Consider the following 24,211-nt stretch of genomic DNA (forward strand, 5'->3'; position numbering starts at 1 on the left):
AGGCAGGAAGGGTGCCTAGAGGATTGCGTGTTCTAATTGCACCTTCGTTTGACAAACCTAATCCTTTGATGTTGAAAGAGTGTGCTACGAACAATCTAGAATGTTCCATGAATATGGTTATAATGCTTGTTAAATACGCTGGGATAGACAGAGTGGAAATAGCGGCAGAAATTGTGTTGTTAATTGCAGAACTAGATGCACTAGATCAAAAAGATGCGGTAAAGAAAGGAAGAGAAGAGATACAAAGACGCCTTGACAAACATGAGAGTACTATAATGAATCGTAAAATAACTAAATTTGTGCATGACAAACGCGATTACGAAACTGGACGTATTTTTACTTTTGCCAAGCATTTCGATAATGTCAAAAAACTGGCAATTAATAAGGTCCAACCACCGTTAATCTCTGTGAACCAAGGAACTATCTCTGATATTGCATCAAGTTCAGGATCAAGTATATTATCTAGCAATGCTGAATCAATCTCAGGAGAAAATGAGCATCATTTAAACCTGTCGGAACCTCAAAGCTTCACTCCCTCGGAAGAATTGGGGTTTATGATAGAGGATCGACGCCAAACGCTCAGATCATGGGCACCCCAAATGCAGCCACAAAATGCTGCAGACGGAACAAGCAACGCAAAGAGAGGAGGAAAGCGCGGAGGCTTCAGGAAAAGAAATTGAACACGCACGGGAGCCAGTCAAAAGATGTGGACTTATCGTCTGTCAACACTGTTATAAACATGACTGAGCTTGAATTAAATACTGCAGAATTACAGCTGTTGTCTTTGGGATTTTCTTTCTGTCCAAAAAACAATTTTAAATATGTGCAATCTCGTATTGACATTTTTAAATTTATCAGAAAGTTAAAACTTGTAAAGTTCCATAAACTAAAGAAAGCTAATGTTAAGGCAACATTGATTAATGCTAATAACCAGCCCAGTACTCGTTTTCAAGTAGCTGATGTACCTGCACTTCGCACAGTGAGTCGATTGGCAGATGATAATGATGAGAGTGATTTAAACACACAGGTAGATCTTTTAGGCATGGGTATTTCGACCTCTAACGCTGCCCTTACTCCTTTTCGCCCACCATCGACATTCATGCCAGTCATGGCAAGAGATGCCATAGATATTTTTGGTGACTGCGTGATTAATGATCTTAAGGCTCTTCATAAATAAAAAGAGTTAATATAGAGAACAACAATATTTCCGCCTTATGGATAAACTTACTAAAGAAAAGAATATCATAATAAATAAAGCTGATAAAGGCGGAAATATTGTTCTCTGGCCTAGAGATGCTTACTTGGAAGAGGCTAAAAAACAATTGAGTGATGTCCAATGTTACAAGCAGGTAGCCTTTCCAATTCTTTTGAAAGTAAAGGATCGGACTTTTAAAGAACTATCTAAGTGGAAGAGAGAGAGTTTAATTGATAAGGATGAGTACAACTTTTTAAGAACAGAGCATCCTATTACCCCAACCTTGTACCTACTCCCTAAAATTCATAAACAGATAACCCCAGTGCCAGGACGTCCCATTATTTCGGCTCAAGGTAGTTTACTTGAATCAATGTCTAAGTACGTTGATTTTTTTCTTCACGACTGTGTAGCTGATTTGCCTTCTTTTATTCGAGATACAGGACAATTTTTGGATAAACTTAAAGATGTTACTTGGGAGGATGGCTATCACTTGTTAGTGATGGACATCTGTTCCTTATATACGAGTATTAATCATCAAGACGGCTTGAATGCTATCAAATTTTTCCTGCCTGACAGAAATATCTGTTACAATGAGCACAACAAAATGTTACTCCAGATGACGGAAATGTGTCTAACTAACAATTTCTTTATCTTTAACAAGGAATTGTTTCATCAGCTTAGGGGTGTTGCTATGGGGGCGTGCTTCTCTCCAAGCTATGCGTGCTTGCACGTTGGCTGGTGGGAGAAGCACGTCCTCATGCGGACCCATAGTGAAGATTATTCAGAACACGTCATCAGATGGTGGCGTTTTATTGATGACGTGTTCGTCATATGGAAAGGTACAAAAGAATCAGCCATGGAATTTGTCAGGAAGATCAATAGCAATTCTCTTAATTTGGAATTTACGGCACAGGTCAGTGACTCTAGGGTAGAATTTTTAGATGTAGAGGTATTTATTGATCAAATGAATATTTGCACTAAACTACACCGCAAAATAACAGCTGGAAACTCCATTCTTCATGCCAGCAGTGCTCACCCTAGGCACCTCATAAAAAGCATTCCTTATGGTGAGTTTTTACATATAAAAAGGATCTGTAACAGAAAGGAGGATTTAGACATTTGTTTACATGAAGCCAAGGAAAGGTTTTTGAACAGAGGATATAGTGCCAAAAATCTACAGTGGGCACTTGACAAATTGAACATATTCGTTGCAAAAGAGGTCAGTGAGGTAACTAATGAGACTCAGGTTGAAAAAACCGCTTCACCACCAGTAAGGCTAATTACTACCTATAGTAGTCAAGAATATGACATCAGGAAAATTGTGAGTAGGCATTGGCCTATCCTTCACACTGACATTATTTTGTCACCGGAACTTCTTAATCAGCCTACTGTCACTTTCAGAAGAGCACCATCAATGCGAGATGCTCTAGTTAGAACTAGTCCTGAAGTGATAGATAAAAGTAATTGGTTGACTGACAAGAGAGGTTTTGTAAAATGCTTCTCTTGCCGTGCGTGTAAGTTCGGTATCAACAAACAATCCTTTGTAGACCCTTTCTCGGGTATACCTTGTAAGATCAATGGTTGCTTTACTTGTAAAACCGATTGTGCGGTATATGTTCTAGAATGTACATGTTATCTATCTTATATTGGTAGTACCAAACTCCCTGTGTTTAATAGGATCCTCCAACACTTGCGGGCAATTGTGAATTCTGATCCATCTTATCCGGTTGCCCGCCATTTTAAACATGTACATCAAAACAAATTGGATGACCTTAAATACTATGTAATTGACTCCGTTCCAAAATCAATACGTGGTGGAGATAGGGAGAAGAAACTCCGCCAATTAGAGAGTCAATACATAGTTAGATTAAATACCAAGATACCTAACGGTTTGAACACAGGGGAAGATATGGTCAATTTTCTATAAACTGGGGGGCGTGGGAAATCCCACGCTGAATCTTGAGGAGCACCAGAAGGTCTTTGCCTTAAGAATATCAAACTTTACTCAGGTTTGAATCTGAAATAGTTTATTGTTCCAATTATATCCAAATGGTTGTATATTAAAATCATATAAACCACCGTGGGTGTATCATTGGTGTCAACATTTGATTTTCAAACTGTAGTTGATCCCGTAGTTAATCCCAATGCATTTCGGGACATAGCGTCCCTTCATCAGGGGATCTAAGGGGAGATAAACCTCGTATTAGAGGGGGAGCAGGGGAGAGAACCTCATATCAACATTCATATCAAAAAAGGGAAAGTGCGTGCTTCCCATGGTGGTATAGTGGGTGACTTCGTGGATCAAAAACAAGGACAACCTGCAGCGCAAATCACGAGTGAAAGATTGTGAACATGCTGATTGTGACAAATGAACGAGTAATGTGACTGAGCTTAAATCAAAGTCAGCGGAAAAATGTGAAAAAACAAAATGCTTTAACGGGCATGCTGCTGATGCAAAATAGACAACTGGGTGATATAACGGGCCATGGAGTAGTCGGCGGATATCGTGAGAGACAGTTGTGCTAGTGAAGTACCCAAGCGTTAGAGAGAACCGGCAAGTAGCGGTGTTGGCGTATTAAAAAAGTCGGTAGCATGCGTGCAAAGCGGGGGTTAAGTACTGAAGTGAATACACTGAAAATAAACGTTAAAAGGACCACTATGGTGCAAAATCATTCTAGCGGTGCATAGAATCCGGTGTGGAGTTATTGGTAAAGACTCACCCGAAGTCAAACGTTCTACAAGTGATGTGGCGTTTCCGCGTTCACGTCGAATGGTGGAATACGGCAGGCATGCAAAACTAGTGATATAGAAAACGGACTCACAGAAAAAGTTCGTGCGCCCAACATAAACAAAGGACTCAAAATACTAGCGTGACATACAGATTTACAGGAAACATTCGTCCTAATGAACATGAACAAAAGCCTCAACCTTGAGTCAATTCCTATTGCAAATGGGAGAAACCACTAGAGAGGAAAAAGTAATAATGTTAAAAAATGATAAATGGTGTTATCTCAACAATGAAAATGGAAAGAAATTAGAGGATAAACACGGGTGAGAGAATAATTACGGTGAATGAACAGGGTTGAAGTACTACGATGAGGGTAGTAGGAAAATGAACATCGATAAAGGTGATCAGATGAAAAAAGCAAGAAGAACAAATTATAAAGGGTGGAAGTAGTGGTGGAAAAAAACATAAGACAATATTGAAAGGAATATTGGGAAAAAATGTTAGAAGAAAGAGTGATGTGAATGTTAGAGATTCATAGAGATAGAGAGGAGCATGCTGAATACATGAGAAAAATAAGATTATAAGAAACAACTATATTCTGTACGCTCATTCAGTCCATGGGGTTGGCAAGAGTCCAGTATTTTCATCCATATTAATTCACGTTGCAATAATCTCTTGTGGTTATCAACCCCCAGTCTCATGGGGACAACCTCCAGTGCAAGGAATCTCAGCTGGCTGATATTGTGTGAAGCAGATGTGAAATGTGCAGCCAAAGGGGATTTCAAATTCTTAGTTCTGATGGTACTTTTGTGTTCCGTTAAACGGATTTTCAGTTTTCTCTCAGTCTTTACCAATAACTCCACACCGGATTCTATGCACCGCTAGAATGATTTTGCACCATAGTGGTCCTTTTAACGTTTATTTTCAGTGTATTCACTTCAGTACTTAACCCCCGCTTTGCATGCATGTTACCGACTTTTTTGATACGCCAACACCGCTACTTGCCGGTTCTCTCTAACGCTTGGGTACTTCACTAGCACAACTGTCTCTCACGATATCCGCCGACTACTCCATGGCCCAATATATCACCCAGTTGTCTATTTTGCATCAGCAGCATGCCCGTTAAAGCATTTTGTTTTTTCACATTTTTCCGCTGACTTTGATTTAAGCTCAGTCACATTACTCGTTCATTTGTCACAATCAGCATGTTCACAATCTTTCACTCGTGATTTGCGCTGCAGGTTGTCCTTGTTTTTGATCCACGAAGTCACCCACTATACCACCATGGGAAGCACGCACTTTCCCTTTTTTGATATGAATGTTGATATGAGGTTCTCTCCCCTGCTCCCCCTCTAATACGAGGTTTATCTCCCCTTAGATCCCCTGATGAAGGGACGCTATGTCCCGAAATGCATTGGGATTAACTACGGGATCAACTACAGTTTGAAAATCAAATGTTGACACCAATGATACACCCACGGTGGTTTATATGATTTTAATATACAACCATTTGGATATAATTGGAACAATAAACTATTTCAGATTCAAACCTGAGTAAAGTTTGATATTCTTAAGGCAAAGACCTTCTGGTGCTTCTCAAGATTCAGCGTGGGATTTCCCACGCCCCCCATGTTATAGTATTCAATTCTTTCTCCACTAGCCGGAAGAGAAACATTCTTGAGGCGCCCTAAAAAGCTACAAAAATCTTTTTTGTTCTACCCATTGGATTACATTCCAAACTTTCGGTGTGCCACACCACCATTTCATTTGTATACAATTTTCTATAAATGCACAAGTTTATGTTGATTATGTATCAAGAAGGATTTAGATGTCTACGTGATATTGGGCTCAATATCAGGCTATTCCTCTTGTACTAAATCTATACCTATGATATGTTCATTTCGTGATGATCTAAGCTCCTCGAATACAGATGTTATTAATTTGTGTATATATATGAATTTTAATTTTATGTTTATGGGTAAATTTATTATTCTGAGAATAGAATGGATTTTTAACGCAACCTTTTATTGTATATTACCTTATTGGTCTTCTAGTTTGTTCTAGTTTGACTATGGGGTTTTCTGAGTGAGGGTTATCAATCTACTATTAATATTGGATATATACAATCATGTTATTATAATCCCACTAAATAGCCTAGTAATATTTATTTATTCTGTATTTATACACATATTTATTTATCTTTCGAGAACTGATCCTTTTTCAAAAACTTTCGAATTTGAAGTTAGAACTGTAGAAGATTGTCGAATAATGTATTCATCTCTTTGGTCTTTTGCTAGACTGCTTGATAATTGCATCCGCACATTCATTTATTTTAACTTTTCATTTATGTAGGGTTGTAACCAACTACATTTTATTATTTACACATATGGGTTTTACTATGATCAATTGTTGTTAGAATCGTGTATTACTAGTAGTCCGGTTTATGGATTAAGACTTGTGCACTTGCCCTGGATTTCTATGATTATAACAAAAAATATTTTTTAAATTATTCTGCATTTAATTAAGTGCAGTAATATTTAAACCATGATGAACAATGTACAAAATTAATTGTTGAACCTCTGTCACAGGATTTGTTTTTGCACGATTGCATTATGCACTTTATAATTGACGACTAGTCTTTTTACCCTTTTCATGTGAAAAATGGGAGGGTTTTATATTGTTTCATAGTATTTAAAGGGTGGTTTTTTCCTGACACGTCATGTGATCAAGGCCGGGGCAACCCGGCTGAAACGCATCATGTTGTGAGAAGGCTTAATAAATTGCACTGAAATTTTGAAACCTTTTGTGGTGGTCCGTTCCTGGTGAAGGAGTTCACTTTTTCAACTTCAGGATTTGGTTTCCATATATATATATATATATATATATATATCAGTTGAAATTGCTATTCAGCAAAATCAAGACTCGCAGTCTAGTTGCTTTTGTAAAATGAGCATTAACAAGGGGTTACAGGATGATAGCACTTTAAAAGACAAGCTAGACCTGAGGATGCTATGGTCCAGTAGAAGCCGCTGGAACAAGAGGAGCACCATATCTGATTCAAGAGAAAGGCTGTGGCAGGACAATTTTTCTTGTCTAAGAAGCATGCTGTTCCTTGCGTTAATCAAGCTCGCAATTTGAATAATCCTTTCCTACCAAAGGACTACGAAGGCTGGAAGTAACACAAAAGCACAGAGACTACTAGAGGAAAATACTAACCTTACCTGTTCAACTGCAAGAACCATCATGCATCGTGGCATTTATGATAAGCCATGCCCACTAAAGGCGGTTTCATCCAATAAATAATGATGAAACAAACAGGAGAAGTTTGTCTGTGCCCTTGTGTCAGCCCATGACTAAGAGGCGTGATTGCCACGAAACGCGTCGGGAATGGCAGAATGATGGATGAAATGAAAGGCGAGCTGCAGCAAGGTGCATAACACTGGGAGGTGGGGAACAGTGTTGAGTTCCCACTTGAGCGCAAGGGCGTTTGGTTGAAAAGAGTTTTTTTGCACTAATGGTGTTTTAAATGATAAAAAGAATTGGAGTCTGTAGTGCTGTGTGTTCTCGTCGGAATAGCGAGATGGAGTGGAGCAAGTTGAATGCAGCAGCTGCGCTGTATATCACGTGCACCCGGAGAGTGAGATGAGACAGCGTTCATCAGCAGTTGTGGAATGCCAAGAGAATTCTGTTGACCTTTCTGCCCTTGTTGAAAGGCTATGCTTCTGAGCAACGCCTCCCTTATAGCATAGGAAACTGATACCGGTAAGCCGATAAGTTGGGAGAGCTCCAGATTGGGATTCCTGACAGTGGGGGGAGGTGCATGGGACAGCGTACTCAGCGTTGTGTAGGTAGCAGTAGGGAGTGGCTCCTACCAGCCCCATACTAGCAAGGCACCCCAAGGGTGATTCAATCCCATGGCTAGCGCACAGGCGCCGCAATGTGAAAGTCTAGTGGAGATCATTCTTACCAAATTAAAAAGCGGTAAGCACACAGAAAACAACAATAAGGAGAATAAGAAGTTGGAAATTGGTCTTTTCTCAGTTTCCAGTATGTTTAAAATAACTGGGAACACCAAACTCTGATCTAGGAGATACACCATAACATGGGAAAATATTTAGTACAAATCAGACAATCAAAGTGTCTTTTTGACAACATGGCTGAAAGGGGCGAAAACAGAGCTCCATGGGTGAGAAAATTATTAAACAAGGATGCAACCCAACCAACTAAGAGCACATATGTACAAGGAGAAGGGAGAAGGCAAACATTTAATACCATTATAAAAGACTTGGAATATAGTTGGATAATGGAAGTAAAAAAATTGTGGGAAATGACCACGCTCCAAAAATACATTGAATACAAGAGAGTACCGCGAGGCCTGCAAATATTAATAATGCCAGCTTTAAATGATTTGGGTGAGGATCTAATCAAACAATGGCAAACAGACACAAATGAACGCTCCTTTAGATTGATGAGAACTCTCATAATACATCCTGAAAGGTAACTGTAAAAAGTAATAGCAAGGATCAAAGATTTGGAGCAAGAATTGGAAAAGCACATATGGAATGAAAAAATTAAAGGAGCTTTGGAAACAATGGAGAAAATTTTTTATCAACATGAAAGGGATGTTGAGAAAAGGAAGGCAAATAAATTCAACAGGGACTGCAGTGACTATGCCAGGGGGCGGAGTTATATGTTTGTTAGGAAGTATGATGCTTTTCAAAATAGAGTTGTAATGGATACATTTACAGGCTATGAAATATCAGGTACAGTGGATAGCTCGGGTATAAGTTCTGCGGATGAGGACTTTAACATTTCCAATCTAGTTTTTTCTGGGGAGATGCATTTAGTTCAAATGACGACAAGGCAAAGATGAAGAGGAACCTTTCGGGGGAGAGGACAAGGCAAGTCAAAAGCAGAGGTTATTGAAGAAGAAGGAAAAACCAAATAAAGAAGAGGAAAATAAATGTAAAACTGAAAAAGAGACTTGCAACAGTAAATTTAGTCATCAACTTGTCATCTAAAACTCTCGGTATGAATTTAGGACTATCCTTCTGTCCGGACACAGATATCAATCAACCAAATATAAGGATTGACTTATACAAATTTTGCAGCAAATTAAAAGAAAACACTTCATTCATCAAGTGACCGGAGGAAAACAACAGTCCCCATAGAAACATCAGTAATAACAATGAAAGTATTATCAGCATTAAAAAAACATGTGTCGCTAGAAAAAGAATCAGAAATGGAAGTGGAAGATACAAGACAACTTCAAGCATCAGATAAACAATTTTTTAAAGATATGGGCTTCATAACATGTAAAGGAGGAGATAGTGGAATAAAAATGCAATCAACCTTTTGTCCGCAATTACCCCAGGTAACAAAATCGATCTCTTCCAAGAAATTATGAAAGAAGACATCATTCACTTGGCGCAAAGAATCTCATCAATGAAAAAAACCTAAGAACTTAACCCAAGGGGAGTATATAGCCATAAAAAGAATTAAAAGAAGACTCAGATATCATCATAAAGGCCTCTGACAAGGGTGGTAACATCGTTGTTCAAGATTATGTTGAATATTTAATGAAAGCTGAAAGGTAACTAGTAAACGATTTGCACTATGAAAGACTCGAAGCCAAACCGATGAAAACCATCACTCGGGAGCAACCCTGGGCATAAAACTTTGCTGCGCTTGCAGAGTTCGTGGATTTTTGACAACACTGCATTCTGCATACAACACAGAGTTGCCGGCAATCGCAAATGAGAATTCCCATCCGTTCGAGAGCGCCACGAGATTTGCTAGCCAGTCACATGGTCCCGTGAGAGTTTGTGAACATGTGATTCGTGCTTGCCATCAGACTTAAGGCGGAAAAAGTTTTGTGAAGAATGCGATCCCGAACACGCAGAAACTGCAATTTGGAGAAGGTTCTCTCCAGAGCAGCATCAAAACCTTCTCGAAATGATGGTTTGGATTAAAAAACTTGACATTTGGCTGCACTTTTTTGTACAAGGAGTCCTTTTTCTTTTTTTAACTTTTTTTTTAAGAGGAAGGAAGTACCTCAGAGTCTCAAATTTCCTGTTCCTGTCCAGCAGGCTCCTCCCAGTGATTTGTCTATCTCCTGTTCACTTTTTAGTTAAATCTGGAGCTGGTAGGATCACTGTTTGTGTTTACTGCATCATATATCATTTGGATTTGAGGACTAACAAGTAAGTTGGAAAATTGGTGTTGTTTGGTTGATTGGGGCGATGCATCTAGATTTTTTTGTACTTTTCATCATTTGTTTTTCATTTTATTGTGGTGGGTTGCCTATAGTTTCAGTAGGGGCCTAGACGTTTCTTTGTAAGTAATTTTTCTTCTTATATAAAGGAAACATGTTGCACAGTTCACTACATTTTCTCCAAGTTTTGAAATCAATTTTCAATATTTATTTAATTCACTAGCCCAGCAGTCTGCCAATAGGCCTTTCAGCCAGGATGCCCCGAGCTACTCATGGCTACATGAAACAACTGTTTATATGGTCTCTGCTGAATGTAAACATCATTTAGGGTATGGATGGCAATGGGTTGAAATGCAAAATGTGTTTTTTTTAGTATTTCACTTTTTTCATGTGTGTTACATAAATGCCCTTGGTGGATGTGTGTGGTTTTTGTAACTTGCAAACCTTTTTTAGCCCTGTGGATTTTTGTTTTTGGCATTGTTGCATTAAAGCTGTGTTGTTTAGCATGTTTCCTTTGTCTGACCAGTGTGTGCTATCCCATTGTTGCACATGCTACAGGAACAGCTGAAGGGGGTGTTGGCAATATATGCAGGTGTAGAGGAAAAAAGAAGCATATAAGTTGGTGGAGAACTTAACCCTTTGCGTATCTGAAAATACAAGGGTGCAAAGAGGCATTGTGTCATCCAACCATTACATTTGTGCCACAACACTGAGTTATATATCAGATTTGTTTGTTTGTTTGTACTAGTAGTAATTGAACCACAACCATGAATGCCACATTTCACTGGTTTTCTTCTTGCTTCTTTGCTTTTAGGTGCACAAAAGTGGAAGAGCCAACATCACCCATTGTACGGCCAGACAGAAGTCTTACTGTGCACCACATCACGTGACGTGTGACCACAGACATCTCTTTAACTTGTGCCACTGTGTGCTGCTAACATCTTTAAGATGGCCCTAAAGAAAGCTACCAGGTCCATTACCAAGAAAGTTGTTAGTGAGAAAAAGGCACTGCCACTTACCAAGACCGGTATGTCATCCAAGACCTTTTTTGGAAAACCACAAATTGTGCCTGAAGCAGTGGTGTCCGGGGAGCAAGCTTGGAGCAGCACCACAGCATCAGTGGACCCACACCAGCAATCTAAGCCCAAGCTCATGTCTGTCGCAGAGGCAGCCAGTCTAATCACAAGTCCAACGCCCATGAGCCATGATGTTGAATTTGACTTATCGTTATTGCACAATAGTACCCAATCAATGCATGAAACTCAGATAAGTGGGACACAACAGCCGCAACCACACCCAGTAGTAGTTGTTTGTCCTGAAGTAGAGGCAGTTTAGGAGATTGAGCTTCCTGCAGAGGAAGAAAAGAGCAGGGCACTCTTTCAGAAGATCCATTGTCTTCCAGATCCCCAGTAAGGAAAAGAGGGGATAGTCCACCAACTTCTTCTGCATGCCCCCTTCTGATGGTGTAGATGCCACTTGGAAGCCACCTCGGTCTGAGAGTGAGACAAGCCACAAGACAAGTTTTGGGAAAAGGAAGGTTCCAGAAAGCCTTAGAGTTATGGAGGTAGATGCAGAAGAGGAGGATGATGACAAGGCAGTCATCATGGACATTACTCCTGCCCAAGTGGAGGCCGACATTACCCCATCCCAAATTGCTGTGAGGGATGTGTCACAGATACCACCAACTCAGATACTACCAACACCACCTCCAGCGTCCATATTTAGCTGCAGCAATCTACATCCACCACAACCACCTCAATAAAAGTAGACACTGCAGAGAGTCAAACGTCGCGCCCATTCACCAGTTCATTCGACATTGCAAGTAGCACCAGCAGCACCAGAAAATTTACCTCCCCAGTTTGGGACTTTTTTTTGGTTAGCAAGGAAGAAGTGAACATTTCTATATGCTCTATTTGTGGACAAGGTGTTAGTCAGGGTAAGCTTGGTACAAACTATGGTGTTGAAGGCCAAACAACCCATCTGAGAAAACACCACTTGATCCAGTGGGAGGCGCACCTTAGCTGCCAACAAACTGCACGTGTTGTTGGTGGAGGGGAAGAAGAAGAAGATCTGATCATGGTGGACGGTGAACAACATGGAGACATTTTCTCTGTTACACAAAGCAGCCCTGTCCCTAGCAGTGCAGTGGTACCACCCACATCATCATCAGCAACATTACAATGGCACAAGAGTCAGGCTGAGACACCAAGGGGTCCAAGACAAGAGAGTACTGCAACAAAAAAATGTGCATTGAGCCTTACATCTGACGTCAGGAAGTCACCTGCATCAGTGGCACCAGAAAAGAAAAAAATTCAGGCTACCATTCTCAGCATTTTTAGGTCAGAGGTGCAGTACAAACGTAACCACCCAATAGCACATTTATACAACGCAAAGCTGGCTATAATGTTTGCGCTGGACCTCCTCCCTTTTTATTTTTGGGAAGGGATAGGTTTTCTTGAATACGTGGCAGCCATCTGCCTGAAATGAAAGGTTCCAAGGCAGTCCTATATCGCCAGAGTTGCTGTAATTGCTTGGACAAGCTTTGCAGCAGAATGCTGTTCACACTATCCGCCTGACAAAAGACATGTGGACCAGTTGCCAACCACTGATTACATGTGTTTCACTGCACACTGGATCTCTTTTGTGGTGGTTAGAGAAAAGATATATGCAGGTGTTGACACTGCTGAGATTTTTAATGCCGCTTGGAAACATGCAACTGTAGCCATGTTCGCCATGGAGCAATCTCATACTGCTGAAAACATTTTGGAAGACTTTGACAGCGAGGTTGTTGAATGGCTGCGACCAAGAGGGCTTAACATTGGTTTTGTTGCCACAGACAATGGCAGTTATATAGTTAAGGCCATGGCCGATGGCTATTTCAGGGTCCTGTGCTCGGCAAACTGCATTAACATCATTGTTCAAAACTTTCTGAAAAAAGAAGACAGATTCAGCCACTTACTGACCACATGCAGAAGAATCTGCACACATTTCAGACATTCTTTTAAAGCCCGGAAGCAACTGAGGATCATTCAACTTGATAATAGAATGCCAGATAAAGCACTCATCCAGGAGGTGCCAACACATTGGAACTCAATTTATTACATGCTTAAACGTCTGTTTGAGCAGCACAGACCAATAAATGAATATGTCATGCAAAAAGGGGATGCGACTGTGAAAGGCATGATCATTGAGATGGACCAATGGGGCCTAGTTACATGCCTGACTTCCTTTTGATGTCATCACACATGAAGTCAGCAAGGAGGACTGTATTATGGGCCAAGCTATCCCACATGCTACAGGAACAGCTGAAGGGGGTGTATACAATGTATGCAGTCATGGAAGAAAACAAAGAAGCATATGAGTTAGTGGAGAGCATAACCCTTTGCATATCTGGAAATATAAGGGTGCAAAGAGGCATTGTGTCATTCATCTATTACATTTGTGCCACAATTCTTGATCTAAGGCACAAAACATTACTGCACACTTTCATTCCTTTTTCAGACGGGGAAGTAATCAGCTACAAAAGTTGGATAGATGTTTAAACCAGTCTGCTAGAAAAAGAACGGCCAGGAATTAGAGACCAGCTCCTCCAGGGCACAACAATTACTGTAGGTCATCCTTTAAGTTCACCTTCAGAGCCTGAGGGCAGTGCGGTTGGCTCACAGCAGCGAAAACCAGCAACAACACCAAGCACAACATAACAACAACAAGAACAGGAGCATCATCCCCAAATCAGCAAAGGAATGTTTTTTACAGGCAGGGCTTAAGTCCAGTGCTAAGGCAAAGGCAAAAGAGGCCGAGCAAAGCAGAGTACCCATGAGCATTGAACGGATGGTCCAGGTCTATCTGCATGACCCAACAGAGGTCTACTTTTATCAAAACCCATTGCTGTATTGGTATTGGAAAAGGCAACAATTGCGAGTGCTAAGCAGGCTGGCAATAAACTATCTGGCTTGCCCTGTCACAAGTGTCTCTTCTGAGTGTGTTTTCAGTGCTGCAGGTGTCGTTCTGACAGTGAGAAAGACCAGTCTCTTGCCCCAAAACGTGGAGAGGTTTACCGTGATCAAAGTGAATCAGCACTTTATATCACCAGATTACACCATACCGGAAGTAGCACAGAACTAAAACGATGACGCCGATTCAGGTCATGGAAGTAGCATGTTAGGTGACCTACTTCTGGGTGAACTACCAGAGCTTGAGGACGAGCTCTACTTCCCTGACAACTAGCCTCTTTGCATTTCCAGTTACTTTCTTTCTTTGAGGCCCCAAAAAATACAAATAAAGATATAGCTAAGGAGAAATATTTACTTTATTATTTGGGTGTGTCACTGTCTTTCTGGTTCACAAATCCATCTTCAATGTCTTACTCTTTTTATTGCTGGATCAGAGTTGCAACTGTGTGCATTCAATGAAAAAGTAAAGTCTCGCCCAAAAGCCATTTCCCTCAAGCCAGACATTGTATGGAGAATTAAAAAATAATGTGTACCTGCCTCCAACCCTGGGCCATGACTATCTATCTATCCTTTCCTAACCTAGAGGTGCTGCCCCGGAAAAACAGGTAAATGATGGCATGCATTGCATTGCACGATGAGTGATTGTTGTTTGTTGTGAATGTCTATTCTACAGAGTCTCTGTTGTTGCCGCCCCGCCTGCATAATCGCAGCCAGCCAGCCAGCAGCATGACATCCGCGCAGGAGTGGAGAGCAGCGCACAGAGAGGATCGACCGCAGAACATGCCGATCATGCTGGGAAGGCTCCACGTAGTGGCACTGGCAAGACGGGAGCCGGCACCCGGTGCCTACCCGGAGTCGCCTGGACTGGGGCCGAATTGGAGCGAGCCGCGGACTGAGGTGGGACGCAGCCGCCGGATGGTGCTTTCTCGCAGCCACCTGGAGTGGTGAGAGCAGCGGACCGGCGATGGGCAGCGGCTGCTGGGTGTCCGCGAGCTTGCATGCCCCGGAGCAGAGGTGAGCAGCCCAGCGAGGCCTGTGGCGGTAAGAAGAAAAAATAAAGGGGTAAGAAGGAAAAAGAAAGGGGAGGGGGAAATTTTCCAGATCCGCGAGAGACCCCAGCAAAGGGTGGGGCTGGAGGAGTGGAGCTCTGAGCTGCAGCTACCCAGGGCCAGTCCCTGATTAGTCATTTTGATCCATTTAATATCTTCATTTGGCATCTTTACTTATATATTTAGGAAGGAAAGGTAAAACATGTGAAGGTCAAGCGACAAGATGTCCAATGGCTGAAGTAAATGTATGATACAATTTTAGTCTTTCTTGTATGCATTTTAAATCTTTTGAATTGTATGTTTGAATCATTTTTATGGTTTTAATTGACTAATAAACTAATATTATTAAATAAAAAAAGAATGAGCACATAAAGGTTCAATTGACATAATTTACCTCTGCAAGAGGTAAAAAGTAACTGAATCAATGAGAATCTTCGTAATAGGTTTTTGTTATCGGTCTAAAAGATGGTATGCTGCCAAATGATACTGAAGCCATTTTTAGATGAGTATTGGATTGTCTACCAAGGTGCACATACTGATTGTTAGGAGAAATTGTAGTCACAAAGTCACATTTTGCTGTCGTGTCCCTTGACAGAGACACATTGCATCACTAACTTGCCACCATACTGTGACCATTATCATACGAGATGGTTAATTGAAGCCTGAGCATCATTTAAATCATGGTGCAAATGCTTCCTGGCCTGGGAATGGGATGAGGAGGAACAGTATCAGCAACAGCCACACTGGTCTAGAACAGGCAAAGCGCATTTTTGTATGCACTTACACTGTTGCAGGGATTCTGCTCCTACACAGAACTGTGCACAGAGACTTAGGACCTTAGTGAATTAGGGTGTGCCAAAACTCACCTTAGTACCCAACATCCCCTACCAGACTAGCATCAGTGACTCATTAGCTCTTAGCCCTATAGCAAAGAAACCAATGATTAGACAACCCAGAACATGCGACTTAGGTTACCTCAGGCAATGTGGAAAACAAGAAAACTCTTTCGTAATACTCTCATACCAGTCCAAAACAGGGATTAACAAGAGACACGAGCAAGTTTGAAATATTTATTTCTAACGCCATACCTTAGCTAATACAAGCAGACATACTATTGGAAACAAGATTGTCAGCATAGTTACTATTTCATAAAATACAAAAGGAGAAAGCATGTTATAAAGCTAAACGGAAACAGGTTAAATATATACCTATATTTCACCCTCCCTTGCTAGTAGGTTATTTTATAACTAAAGAATGTCTCTTTGGGATTACATAGGCGGCCCCAAACCTCTGGTATTTAGCAGAAGTGGATCACATCAAATTCTGCACAAGCGCTCAGCATACGAATGTTCTCCAAGTGTGTGTGATCATGCCTACGCAGTGCATTATTAAACGTGCCAATATCAGAGGTGGCCACAGCTGCATATGTATTATGTCTAGAACGTGCGCTGATCAGTCCGCACAACAACCAGTGTTGAAATAACCTTGAGGGCTCGGCACTCACTGTTCAGACTAAGCTTACCAAGCAAGGCTACTATTGTAGAAAAACATATTATTCTCATGTGAAGCAAAACACTCTGCTAAACGCTAAAAAATTAATAAAGTGTGTGCCATGTGCAAAAGGCAGCAGAAAGGGAAAATTGTGTTTAAACTTCTAATAAGCTCATGTCAACTTAACACTGTGTGAATGCAAGGCTCAGCCCCAGGACACCATCCCTTGATCTGAGCACGGATAAGAAAGGGGCAAATTTGGAATGCAGAGTTCAAGTTCAAGAGTCAGAATCAAGCTCAAATTGCCACAGTGGAAAAACTGGAGCAAACTCCAAATTTAGAAACTACTTCAAATCAAGAATCACTTTAACGGGCACAGTGAAGTCAATGGGACTTGGAAAAAAAACGAAGATGGCAAAAATATTAAAACATCCGATGTCCAACATGTGACTTCGGCCACGAAAGGGGTAGAAGAGGAAACGCATCCCATTCCAACAGTGTATATGCACAGTACATTGCAACAGCCTCCAACAGGAAGTCTTTGTTCTCATCCGAAAACATTTCAGCCATCCAATTCAGTAATGGGAAGGAACATACATGTTCCTCAATAACCGGAGCCTCCACTACCATCAGAGGACAACTTGGGTTTTCTTCAATGTAACTGTGTGTCAAGAAGTCATGCGCCGCTGCAAAAACATTCCAACGTCCCAGGACTCCATGCATCGCTGCAAAGGTCATAATTCTGTCGCCAGAACAAAGCAATTAATGAGCAACTAAGGGACTCATCAGTTGATCATAATCCGCGTTGGGAGACACCGTATTGCAGTGACACAAATCCAGAGCCCAGTCAAAATCGCAGCTCAGGCAATGAAAGACAGGCTGGACGCATGTGAAATAGGAAAATCTAAACGATAATCCATAAACTGCACTCAATGTAGCTAGAGGCAGCGCTACATAATAATCAAGCATTCGGTGCGGAGCAGCAACAGCCAGGGCAGATCGTATTGTAACTAGAAACTCCTTAGCACTCGATTCTGTATCGTACTCCAAGTTTGACATATGTGTTTCCACCAGACATCAATCATGCAGTCATTAATAATTGAGATCCTTGTTATTCAGGGTTGTCGATGGGTGTTATTTATTTCAGGAGACGTCACAGCCAACACGTGTTTTGTCGGTAGGGAATGTAACCCTCGACTGCATCATAGAAACGGCAGAGGGGACAGATACGGAAGCACTCGAGCACAAGAGGCGAAAGCTGCCATACCAACAACCGACACTCCGGTTACAAACAGTGGGATATTTCAGCACGAGAACAAGTCCCCTAACAGAACCCCTTTGAGGGTTGGAAGTATCACCTCATCGAATAAGAAGAAATATTTCAGAGAATAGCCTTGAAAAAGTCGAGGGTTACATTCCCTACCGACGAAACACGTGTTGGCTGTGACGTCTCCTGAAATAAATAACACCCATCGACAACCCTGAATAACAAGGATCTCAATTATTAATGACTGCATGATTGATGTCTGGTGGAAACACATATGTACAAACTTGGAGTACGATACAGAATCGTGTGCTAAGGAGTTTCTAGTATCTAGTGGCTTTTGCCTAATTTAGAAGAGGAAGTGTGGTTCTCTTCTTCTTGTAGCACCGTCAACCATATAGAGCTGAAAATAGAAAGGTGTATATTCCCTTGGAGCGCCAATACCTAGTATAATACCACCAACCGAGCTCAATCAGATCGTATTGTAACACAGGACGTGCATCCATTTTGAAATAAACAAAGCAACAGAAGCACTCCTGCAACCAGAGCGAGCATTAAGGGAAATCCACCAATCAGGCTGGAAAAAATCGAATGAAAAAATGCTGGGAACCAAATATAGCTTGAAAAGAAGTCACAAGGCCACTACTAACAACTTTTAAAAAGTGAGCCAGCCCCATGGTGTAGGAAACATTAAAGATAGTGTGAATTAATTCCCCGAAATGAAAGGGCAAACCCCTATTTAATAAAGCATGCACCTCTGTGCGGGTGTTTGCCACATGAAGGACAAATGTTTCACGAGCAGATGTGAAGGCGACTTCTTTCTGAGACTTTCTGAGACTGAGCTCTTATGCGACTCACCTCGTTGAACTCTGCTTTTAAGGTCGGATTAGATGGCCAGATGGCAATATCCAGCTTCCCATGTGGAGGAGGAAACATTAAGTTTTTACAACAAACTACACGTTCAGAGACGGTAACGACGTAAGGAATTCCGGCTAACATCTCACAACAATCTTCATTATTTAAAAGTAAATAACTACCGCTTGCTAGTAATGTGAATGTGGGTGTGATACCAGTTGTCGGTGTACCTTTTAAAACACAGTCTAAATTAGGCGCGTTCTGGTTGCAAGAGCCATGCAATTGGATATTCCTACACACTAATGAGTGATCTTGTGTTGTTGTGCAATCCTCACCACTCAAATAAACCTCTTTTCCCTCCCTCAGGCACCTATAGGTAAAAGGTAGTGACCAAACTTCATGGAGATAAGCGGTGCCCAGAGGTTCATATCTACCAATTGCGTAGTACTTCATACAACTTTCGAATTTGAACAAAGGGAAAGGTAATGTTATTAACCCATGGACGAGCCACACAGCCGAATTTGTCTCGGCCACAGAAAATGGCAAAGGTTCCATCTTTTCAATATGTAACATAGAAAAAGTTGCATCTTTCATAGACCTAAAACGTTGCTTATCAGTTAAGTTAAAGGGAGCAAACAAAGATGACGTGTTCATGTAGTGCCAAGGAACTTTTCCTGCCTTTAACGTTTGCAAAATTCATGCAAATTGCATAATAGAACGCAATTGATTTTGACATTGGTACAAAACAGAGACATCTTCTTGCACAATATCAACAACAGATGAAACAATATTATCTAAAGTGTAAAAGAAAGAGTGTTAATGCTGTTGTCTACAACTGCCGGCACTTTTTCTAAATTAGCTTCATCTATAGCTCTTAAACGGGAAGCAGCCTCAATCTGGGAAAGTTTCCAAACTTCGTTGTAAATAAAATATATCCATCTTTTGGATCTGCCGGAAGCAGGGCCCTTGACAAAATGATTTAGATGAACATCGTCAGTCAATTTAGATAAATGAAGCTTAACTGACGCTAAAGTGGAGTGTTTGAGCCAATTCTGACACAGCTTGCCTACACAATAGGTAGTCACAGAATGGTCACTCTCAAAACGGGGATCCACCCTAACCTGCGTGTAGCCAGGGGCTAAACCCAGAAAACGATGTTGGCATGGATCTGCACTTTTGTGCCACAACAACCAACCATTAGGATCCAAACTGGATATGTAAAAAGTAGAATTCAGCAATAGGGTCTTTAATTCTCTGATAGAAAAATTGGTATTATTATCCCAACTAGGGTATTCTTCCAATTCTGGAAAAGAAGGAGCATTTAATTTTTTAGTAGTCGTCAATCCAAAGCAGGTGGTCTGTGAAATAGTAGAATTCAAAAACAGCATATGGTATGGGATAAGACATGCATGATGCAAAGCCTCAGTGCCTTGCACTTGCCAACTTTTAGAACCCCAAACCGATTTAAGATCAATAGTATCTCTCCACAGCTCATAGCCCCCAACAGCCAATTGGTCAAGAAAGGGGAATATAACAATTTTGTGTGGGTAAGTCTAACTTTGGAAGTAGACTTTTTGGTCATCTTAAAATAAAATGCATTGGGATTTGACTGATTAAAATCAGTAAAATAGGTGAACCTCTTTAAAAGAGAACTGGAGCTGCCTTGAACGGGAGCGGGGCAATGTTCCCATTGTGTATAATTAACCCTATTCCTCCTGGTGTTTGCCTTATGCAGGTAATGATTGCCAAAGTGTTGATAACAAAACAAATCACCATTATTCGCCGAATCTAAATATAAATCCTCAGCATCAAAAGCAGCATAATATTTCAAATCTGAAAACAAAGCCTCTACGCTTGAATATCCCAATCATCACAGCAACTATTTTGTTTAATCACATCCCCCATAGAAACTCTTAGGACATTTGGGACATTTATAACCTCTGTGGGACTATGGATTTGAAACCGAACAGCATCCCATACAATTCCATCTAAGACGGGACAAGCAGTAATGTTTACAAAAGTCAGGTCCCTTTTCAATCTGTGTGAGGAGGAATGGGGTGCCAATGTTCCATTAATGTATCGAATAGACATTCTCTCTTCAACGTAGTGTCCATTTATAAGACGGAACAAATACACCACAAATCCAGTTGACATGAACAAAAAAATTGAAAAAAGCACCAACCAAATTTAGGTCCAAGGAGGAATCAAAAAATGTTTTTTAACCCATGTAGCAAAAACAGAGATTTTTGAAGGGGACTTTGATGTGGTAGAGTTAGTGACAAATGAAAATCTGGACTCAGTTGCCAAACGTGTTTGCAGATCAGGCATCGATAAGTCTGTGGGGTAAGTATACTCAGTATCATTAAGATGATCATAAGGTGGGACACTCAATAAAGGACTTGAAACAGCAGGCATCTCGATGGAAATGTCAGGCCTGGTGTTAGGAGCCGGAGCCAAAACAGAATGTCTCAATATAAATGGACAAGAGACCGCAGGTGTCATACTAAGAAGAATCGGCCACTCTGTGTAATTTGACAATGGAGATGTACCTCTTTCCCTTACGACCTGGAAGTGGAGGTAAAATGACTGTTCTTGTGCCCTGCACGAAGTACAAGTAGCGTCCCAAATTAGATCCAACAATATCTGACGGATTTATGATCTGGTTTAATTGCAATAACTATTGCCCTACAGTATTTAATACCACAAAAACCAAAATATTTCAAAGGTGAGTCAGCAAAACAAGGTGTAATTAATCCACAGAAACAAGAAATATAATATAAAAAATCTTCCTATATTTATTACAATCACAAAGTTAAAAACACAAATCAATAAAAACATTTCATTTCAATATTTCCAGAAAATATTGTAATGAAATGTTTTTATTGATTTGTGTTTTTATTGATTTTTGATTTTAACTTTGTGACGCTACTTGTACTTCTTGAATTGACCCTGTCCCTATCTCATATAGTAGGGTACCTCCCTTGTTTTGTGATATTGACTGGTGCCCTGCACGCCAAGTACAGGAACTGGAGCTCGATATGCGGGACCAAATTCTTTCTTGTTTTCGATCTTCTCTCGAACCAGTTCTCCAACTAGGTGTAGCCAGCCAACTACCGGAAACTGCAAAGCAGCTTCTGATGTCGAGGGCCGGTGTTCCTTTACAAGACTGTCTCTCGTCTCTTGTAGATTCTGTAAAACATGACAATGTACATCTACGTCAAAGGGGGCAGCAGCCGCCGCCTGGTCTACACCTTCAAGGTCCGGGACGAACACTTTGATACCAAGAGCATTCCGTATGGGGTCCACTCACCCAGAGACCTTCTAGGGAGATTATTAAGTGCACGCTGTACACTATTGAGATGGGCTAGCCAGTTCCAGCCAGTACCTATAACCCTGGCTATCAAAGACTGCTTTAAATCTCGGTTCATTCGTTCCACAACACTATTAACCTCAGGTCTGTATGGAGACGAAAACTTGACTAGGACCCCCAATGAACTCATGGCATCCTTGTACGCCTTAGAGGCGAACGCTGAACCCTGGTCTGAATGGAAGGTGCCACAGGCAAAAATTCCCACAAAGACAAGCAAGTCTCTTATGACAGTTCGCGAATCAGCGCTGCGGTTTGGCCAGACCCAAACAAAGCGTGTGCATGAATCAACTGCAACTAAGATGTACTCATACGCAGTATCAGAGGAAAAAGGACCGCAGTGATCTAAATAAACACAACCAAGCGGTCTATTAGAAATGTACAACTGTGTCTGAGGCGGACGCGCAGCAGTTGAAGGCTTAATCTGCTGACAAATGTCACATTTAAGGACATAATCACGCGACTGTTTGTACAGTCCCCGCCACCAGAAATGTTGTTGTAACTGAGATACAGTAGCTGAAACGCCTGCATGCGCAGATGCAACACCCTCGTGGGCAGCTGTAATCAGTGTGGACCTGCAATCCGCGTTGGGAATAAATCTGTCACCAACGTCCGGTATCTTCACATAAGGAAATTTATCAGGACTTAAACGATAAGAATACTTTGAAGGAAATCCAGTAGGATATTTACTTCCCTTCTCAGTAGCGGCAATTGCTGCCAAGATGTCATCATCAATCTTACTTTTGGAATGTGTAACTGCTGCAACCATATATGTTGAAACTGCTGACTTTGCGGCCTCATTGGCCTAACTATTGCCAACAGCGTGAACTCCCACATGCTGATGACCGAGAGTATGAATTACATACACGAGTGGCAGCTGCTCTTTAAGTTCAGCCACTCGAACCCAGATCATTTTATGTTTTATTGTGCTACCCTTGGAATCACAAAAGTCATTCTGAATCCAAAATAACAGGTTTTCATTGTAAGACTGTACACAGTAGTAAGAGTCACTCACAATAAGAGTAGTCACACCAGGATCAGCGTACTCCAATGCAAGCATCAGAGCACGGAGCTCTGCCAATTGGGCAGTACAGTCCCCTAATGTCTGTGTATGTACGACATCGGACTTGAATTCATCATTCACCATGGTACCAACCACAATGGCGCAAGCTGAAACGTACGCGTGCTTAGACCCATGCGCAACTTGTACTGGACCATCAGTGTAAATGATACAAGGGAAATCGTCCACTGGCCGCATAGTCAACGGGACAGGATGAACAAATTCATACTGCAAAAACTCCTGCGACTGTAAGGAGGCTTCAAAAATGAACGTGACATCTGGAGACGTCAATGATGATGCCCATTGTATCCACCGTGGGTGCAAATCTTTAGAATTAGGTACACTGGCTTTCGTCACTGCCTCTAAGGCAGGCTACGGGGTAACAACAAACATGCGTTTTCCCTGCAACAGTGTGCGTTCCTTCAGAATCGCCATTTGCACTGCTGTCAAAACTTTTTCCACAGTGGAAAACCACATGTCAGCCGAAGTGTACAAGTGTGACTTGTAAGCAATAGGTACTGTGTCACCTTCGTTAAAAGTAAGGTATGTGAAACCCACCGCCCCAGGGATGATTCTTATCACCAGGTTGGCGTGGTTATCACGAGTCAATAAGAATTTAGATTCTAGCAGATCAGCCTGCAAAGATTGCAAAATGGCTGAATGTTCAGGCAGCCAGCACGATTTGGTAAAAGTAGGATGTATCAAAGCATACAATGGCTTGATACGCTGGGGATATTCGGGAATGTATGTACGCCCGGAATTCAAAAATCCCTGCAAGGATTGTAATTTCTTCAGCGTTGTAGAAGCGCGCAGCTGTGTGCATTTCTCCAAAAAGTGAGGAGCCAATCCTTGACCTTCATTGTTGAGCTCAAAGCCCAGGAACAACACTGTGTACTCTGCAATGTGTGACTTTGCAAAGTTAAATTTGTAACCGAAGTCCGCAATTGAGGTTGAGGCTGTGGCATAGACCATAAGGGAATCTTGTGGTGGGGGGACAATTTATCCCAACCATAGTGAGTACGGTACAAAGCCGGC

The 24,211-nt window shown here is 41.3% G+C and overlaps 1 pseudogene; it reads right to left on the bottom strand.

The window, feature by feature from the left end:
• Nucleotides 1–1,036: 1,036 nt before the first annotated feature.
• On the bottom strand, nucleotides 1,037–23,800 carry LOC144762872 (uncharacterized; annotated as a pseudogene).
• Nucleotides 23,801–24,211: the final 411 nt, after the last annotated feature.

Source organism: Lissotriton helveticus, chromosome 6 (genome assembly GCF_964261635.1).
Source record: "Lissotriton helveticus chromosome 6, aLisHel1.1, whole genome shotgun sequence".
In the NCBI taxonomy this organism is placed as follows: Eukaryota; Metazoa; Chordata; class Amphibia; order Caudata; family Salamandridae; genus Lissotriton; species Lissotriton helveticus.